At 57.7% G+C, this 6081-nt stretch overlaps 1 long non-coding RNA gene across 1 annotated transcript; it reads left to right on the top strand.

Moving 5' to 3' along the window:
- Nucleotides 1-4818: 4818 nt before the first annotated feature.
- On the top strand, nucleotides 4819-5873 carry LOC135307299 (uncharacterized). The gene is made up of 4 exons (XR_010368004.1): nucleotides 4819-4877; nucleotides 5079-5150; nucleotides 5250-5336; nucleotides 5781-5873. It is a non-coding gene; the product is annotated as an uncharacterized LOC135307299 (long non-coding RNA).
- The last annotated feature ends 208 nt before the right edge of the window (nucleotides 5874-6081 follow it).

Below are 6081 nucleotides of genomic sequence, written 5' to 3'. Positions count from 1 at the left end.
TTGGATGCTGCACATAAGCCCAGCTCCCATGGCAGGGGTGAGTAGTGTGTCCCTGCGGACCCCAAAGGCTGAGCCCTGCTTTTGTGGGATCCGTTCCTGGGAAATGGAACTAATTTCTCTTAAGGTCCTCCGACAGGAGAGACCAAAGATATGGCAGGCAAGAAATTCCAGGACCCATTAGAAATCATGTGGCAAATGCTGAAGGAACGTCTGCAGAGAAGACAAGGTGGGTGCATTTCCCTCATGCTTCCCCTGGGACTCAGCAGCTGGGGGCTTTGGCTGCACATCTGGACACGCCGTGCCCGGCACAGGCGGAAGGGATCCATGGCAGCCTCGCTGCCCTGCTGCTGCTTTCACGCCCTGCAGGGCTGTTTCCCAGCCTGGCCTGGCTGTAGCTTCTGCCCAGCCTCTGCAGGAAGGCATTTGGCATCAGCTGACAGACAGCCCCAATTGCACCACAGTCCGGCCCACCCTCAGATCCCCTGCAATTTCCTGGTGTCCAGGCAGATCAGATACTGGGGCTGTTTGGGGAAGGAAGCAGCCTTGGGTTGTCCCAAAATCCTGGGTGTTTTCTGATCCTTATGCATTCCTTTCAAAAATGATGCCTCCTGAAATTGTCCCCTTCCCCATTCCCAGTGAGGAATGTTTCCATCTGATCCAGCTGTCTCTTTTCCATTCTCCAGAAATGAAAGGAGAGCCTGTGCAGAAGGAAGCATTTCCCGGAGGAAGCAGTGGTTCCGTGCCAGCCTCTGCTGCAGGAAGGGAGGCCATGCCAGGCACAGGCACAGGAGGTAATTGCTGTGCCTCTGGGCCTGAGCCCTGCTGAGGCTTCAGCTGCCCTCTCTGCTGCTTGGCAGTGCGGGCACAGCCTGGACTAGAGCGGCACAGCCCAGGGGAATTATCCCGAGCAGGCTCAGGGCACTCGGGTACTGAGCAGTCCTGCTGGGGTCCCTCCGTGGGAGACATGTCCTGAAACCTGGCAGCGACTGCACGGGGTGCCCACAGTGGGGACAGGACAGAGGGGGACAGCAAGGCTCCAGTGTGTCCTGAGAGGGCCTGGCTGTTTGCCCTTGGGATCTGGGGGGTGTCCCCACAGAAGGAGGGCAAGAGGGACAGAGGGAGGTAGGGAGATATAGCTGTGTCACTGCCTGCCGCAGTTTGCCCCAGGGCATTAGGGAGGATTTCTTCTGTGTGTGTGGGGGAGAGTCCCAGGGCCCTGTGGTGCGCCAGCCACCCCTCCCTGGGATGTTGCTGAGGGCAGGGAAAGAGTGTGGAGAATGACCAGGAGCCAGCCCAGAGCTCCCCAGGCCCCTGGGCAGCTTTGGCCATGTCTATTCACATCTGGCTCCCACGGCCTTACCGACCCCCTGGCAGTGCCCAGTTCCCTGTGGCAGAAGGGGATCCCAGCACACCCTGAAAAATGTTCTCATCTGTGCTTCGTTCTAGATGAGGTTGCTGGGAAGGCTTCTCCATCAGCTTGGATGAATAAAGTTTTGAAGCCCTTGGAGCCTCCTGCAGGTATGTTCTCAGTGTGCCACCAAGGAAGAATTGTAGACAAGCGGGCAGGAAGCAGGTGACAGAAGCTTCTGTGGCTGTTGTGTTACAGATGTGTCTACAGGGAGGACTTCTCCAGCTTCTCCAGCTCCTACCTTGGATGTTATACGCAAGGCCAGCTCCCATGACAGGGGTGAGTAGTGTGTCCCTGCTGACCTCAAAGGCTGAGCCTTGCTTTTGTAGGATCCATTCCTGGGAAATGGAAATATTTTCTCTAAGGTACTCCAACAGGGAAAGTCCAAGATACAACAGATAAGATGTCCCTGCAACCATCCAAACAGATTAGGCAAGAGCTGAAGGAGCCCCTGCAGACAAGAGAAGGTGGGTGCATTTCTCTCATGCTTCCCCTGGGTCTCAGCAGCCGGGGCCTTTGGCTGCACATCTGGACACGCCGTGCCCGGCACAGCTGGAAGGCATCCATGGCAGTCTCGCTGCCCCGCTGCTGCTTTCACACCCTGCAGGGTTGTTTCCCAGCCTGGCCTGGCTGTAGCTTCTGCCCAGCCTCTGCAGGAAGGCATTTGGCATCAGCTGACAGGCAGCCCAAACTGTAACACACCCTGAGATCCCCCACAATATCCAGCCCTGCAGATTAGGAAAAGGGTGTCTGTTTGGAGGTGGAAGTGCTCTCATCATGCCACTGTAACCTAGCCATTTTCCTGCTCCATAAATTTCACAAATATTACCTATGATGCCACCACCCTAGTGGGGAACAGCTCCATCTGATGCAGCTGTCTCCCTTCCTTTCTCAAGAGATGGACATAGTGCTTCAGTGGAAGCTGGCATTTCTTGAAGGAAGCACTCCATCTTCGGTGCCAGCCCCTGCTGCAGGAAGGAAGGCATTGCCAGACACGGGCACAGGCACAGCAGGTAATTGCTGTGCCGGGCTCAGCCCTGGCCGGGGCTGTGTGGCAGCAGCTCTTCCCCCAGGGCCTGCCCTTGCCCGGCCCGGCAGCAGCCAAAGCTGGAGGCGCCTCGGCTTCCAGGCCTCTGGAGCTGGTTCAGAGCCCCGAGGAAACGGGACTGGTGCAGCAACGTCCCTGGCGCTGCAGCTGCTGCGGAGCTGGCCCTGAGTGCCCAGAGGCCCAAGGCACAGGAGCAGCCCCGAGCGGGAGCCCTGCCGCCAGCCCAGGGCCAGAGCCAGCCCTGGCAGACAATGGAAACAGTTCTCATCTTGGTTTGCTTCCAGACTGGGATGCTGGGAAGGATTCTCCATTAGCCTGGCGCTCTGAAGTTGTGAAGCCCTCCGAGCATTCTGCAGGTATGTTCTCACTGTCCCACCAAGGCGTAATGTTTGACTGACTGGCAAGAAGCAGGTGACAGAAGCTTCTCTGGCTGTTGTGTTACAGCCGTGTCTGAAGGGACAACTCCACCAACTCCTACCTTGGATGCTGCACAAAAGCCCAGCTCCCATCACAGGGGTGAGCAGTGTGTCCCTGCTGACCCCACAGGCTGAGCCCTGCTTTTGTTGGATCCATTGCTGAGAAATGGAACTACTTTCTCTTAAGGTCCTACGACAGGAGAGACCAAAGACATGGCAGGCAAGAAATTCCAGGACCCATTAGAAGTCATGTGGCAAATGCTGAAGGAATGTCTGCAGAGAAGGCAAGGTGGGTGCATTTCCCACATACTGCCCCTGGGACTCCGCAGCCGGGGGCTTTGGCTGCACATCTGGACACGCCGTGCCCGGCACAGCGGGAAGGGATCCATGGCAGCCTTGTTGCCCTGCTGCTGCTTTCATGCCCTGCAGGGCTGTTTCCCAGCCTGGCCTGGCTGCAGCTTCTGCCCATCCTCTGCAGGAAGGCATTTGGCATCAGCTGACAGATAGCCCCAGTTGCACCACCGGACATGCCCACCCTCAGATCCCCTGCAATTTCCTGGTGTCCAGGCAGATCAGATACTGGGGCTGTTTGGGGAAGGAAGCAGCCTTGGGTTGTCCCAAAATCCTGGGTGTTTTCTGATCCTTATGCATTCCTTTCACAAGTGATGCTTCCTGAACTTGTCCCCTTCCCCATTCCCAGTCAGGAATGTTTCCATCTGATCCAGCTGTCTCTTTTCCATCCTCCAGAAATGAAAGGAGAGCCTGTGCAGAAGGAAGCATTTCCCGGAGGAAGCAGTGGTTCTGTGCCAGCCTCTGCTGCAGGAAGGGAGGCCATGCCAGGCACAGGCACAGGAGGTAATTGCTGTGCCTCTGGGCCTGAGCCCTGCTGAGGCTTCAGCTGCCCTCTCTGCTGCTTGGCAGTGCGGGCACAGCCTGGACTAGAGCGGCACAGCCCAGGGGAATTATCCCGAGCAGGCTCAGGGCACTCGGGTCCTGAGCAGTCCTGCTGGGGTCCCTCCGTGGGAGACATGTCCTGAAACCTGGCAGCGACTGCACTGGGTGCCCACGGTGGGGAAAGGACAGAGGGGGAGAGCAAGGCTCCAGTGTGTCCTGAGAGGGCTTGGCTGTTTGCCCTTGGGATCTGGGAGCTGTCCCAGCAGAAGGAGGGCAGGAGGGACAGAGGGAGGGAGGGAGCGACAGCTGTGGCACTGCCTGCTGCAGTTTTCCCCAGGGCTTTTGTGAGGATTTCTTTTGTATGTGAAGGAGAGAGCCCCGGGGCCCTGTGGTGCTCCAGCCACCCCTCCCTGGGATGTTGCTGAGTGCAGGGAAAGAATGTGGAGAATGACCAGGACCCAGCCCAGAGCTCCCCAGGCCCCTGTGCAACTTTGGCCATGTCTATTCACATCTGGCTCCCACGGCCTTACCCGACCCCCTGGCAGTGCCCAGTTCCCTGTGCCAGAAGGGGATCCCAGAATGCCACTGATATCGTTCTGATCTCTGATCCTTTCAAGACTGGAATCATGACTTGGATTTTTTGGAAGCCCTGCTGGAAAATGGCTTGAAATTCCTGGAGGATGCTGGAGGCTATTCCTCCGTGTGCCTTTCTTGACAGAATAATCAGGATCAATGTGACAAGAGCTCACTCATGAGCCATTTCCCTTAACATTATGTAAGGGCTGAAGAATTTTGAAATTCTTGCCCTGCTCCCTTCTGGATCCCTGAGGAGTCGCACAGTATCACTGTCAGTGGGAGGAAGGAGCATTTAGCTTTCAATCTTCCTCCCGTGTGCAATGCCAGTGTGTCCTTCCATGTGCTCTGTGCAATCACAGAGAAGAGCAGAGAGGGAAGGGGCTGGGTCCAGGGCTGTGCCCCGGGGCTGAGCCTTGTGGGCAGCCTGAGGATCTCCTGCAGTGCCACAGGAGCTCTTCTGTCCTGCCTTTCTTTGCAGCTGAACCTGCCGGTGAAGGCCCCACATCCAGGACTGAGGCTCTGGGAGATGCTGAGGGTAGGTCAAGGCCTTTCCCCTGGGAGAGGTGCCAGCTCAGAGCCCAACGCTGGGCCAGGGAGGCAGCGCTGCAGGTGCCAGCACAGAACCATACACGTGTGTGCCCTCCCCCTGCGCGATCCCCTCACCGCTCCTGCGGCTCAGTGGTGCCCGTGCAGATCAGCAGAGATGGCAGAAGCTTCTGTGGCTGTTGAGTTTCAGGTGTGTCTGCAGGGAGGACTTCTCCAACTCCAGGGCTGGATGCTTGGCCCCAACCCAGCTCCCATGGCAGGGGTGAGTAGTGTGTCCCTGCTGACCCCACAGGCTGAGCCCTGCTTTTGTGGGACCCATTCCTGGGAAATGGAACTACTTTCTCTTAAGTTCCTCCGAAAGGGAAGACCCAAGATACTGCAGCTAAAAAGTCTCATGAGGCAGATGAATTCCTGACAGAAACACAGAAGGAAGCACCCGGAGGACAAGGTGGGTGCCTTTCCCTCATGCTTCCCCTGGGACTCAGCAGCCGGGGGCTTTGGCTGCACATCTGGACACGCCGTGCCCGGCACAGCAGGAAGGGATCCATGGCAGCCTCTCTGCCCCGCTGCTGCTTTCACGCCCTGCAGGGCTGTTTCCCATCCTGGCCTGGCTGCAATTCCTCCCCAGCCTCTGCAGGATGGAATTTGGCATTAGCTGATAGGGTGCCCCAACTGTACCGTGGGCCTGAGATCCCCTGCCATTTCCCAGTCTCTGAGAAGATCAGGAGGTGCAGCTGTTTGCTGAAGGGAGTGCACTGGCCTAGCCCCAATTACCTGGGCATTTTCCTGATCTTTACCTGTGACTTTAACAAGCATTGCCTGATGAGGATGACACATCCCCAGTGGGGAATGTTTCCATTTGTTCCAGTTGTCCCTTTTTTCCTTTTTCAAGTGATGGACCAAAAGGCTCTGCAGGAGGAGGAACACCCAGGGAGAAGCAGTGGCTCAATGGAAGCCACAGCTGCAGGAAGGAAGGCGATGCCAGACACGGGCACAGGCACAGCAGGTAATTGCTGTGCCGGGATCAGCCCTGGCTGGGGCTGTGTGGCAGCAGCTCTTCCCCCAGGGCCTGCCCCTGCCCGGCCCGGCAGCAGCCAAAGCTGGAGGCGCCTCGGCTTCCAGGCCTCTGGAGCTGGTTCAGAGCCCCGGGGAAACGGGACTGGTGCAGCAACGTCCCTGGCGCTGCAGCTGCT

The sequence above is a fragment of the Passer domesticus genome, chromosome 9, assembly GCF_036417665.1.
Source record: "Passer domesticus isolate bPasDom1 chromosome 9, bPasDom1.hap1, whole genome shotgun sequence".
In the NCBI taxonomy this organism is placed as follows: Eukaryota; Metazoa; Chordata; class Aves; order Passeriformes; family Passeridae; genus Passer; species Passer domesticus.
The sequence above is the reverse complement of the archived record's forward strand: the minus strand, read 5'-3'. Positions and strand labels throughout refer to the sequence as shown.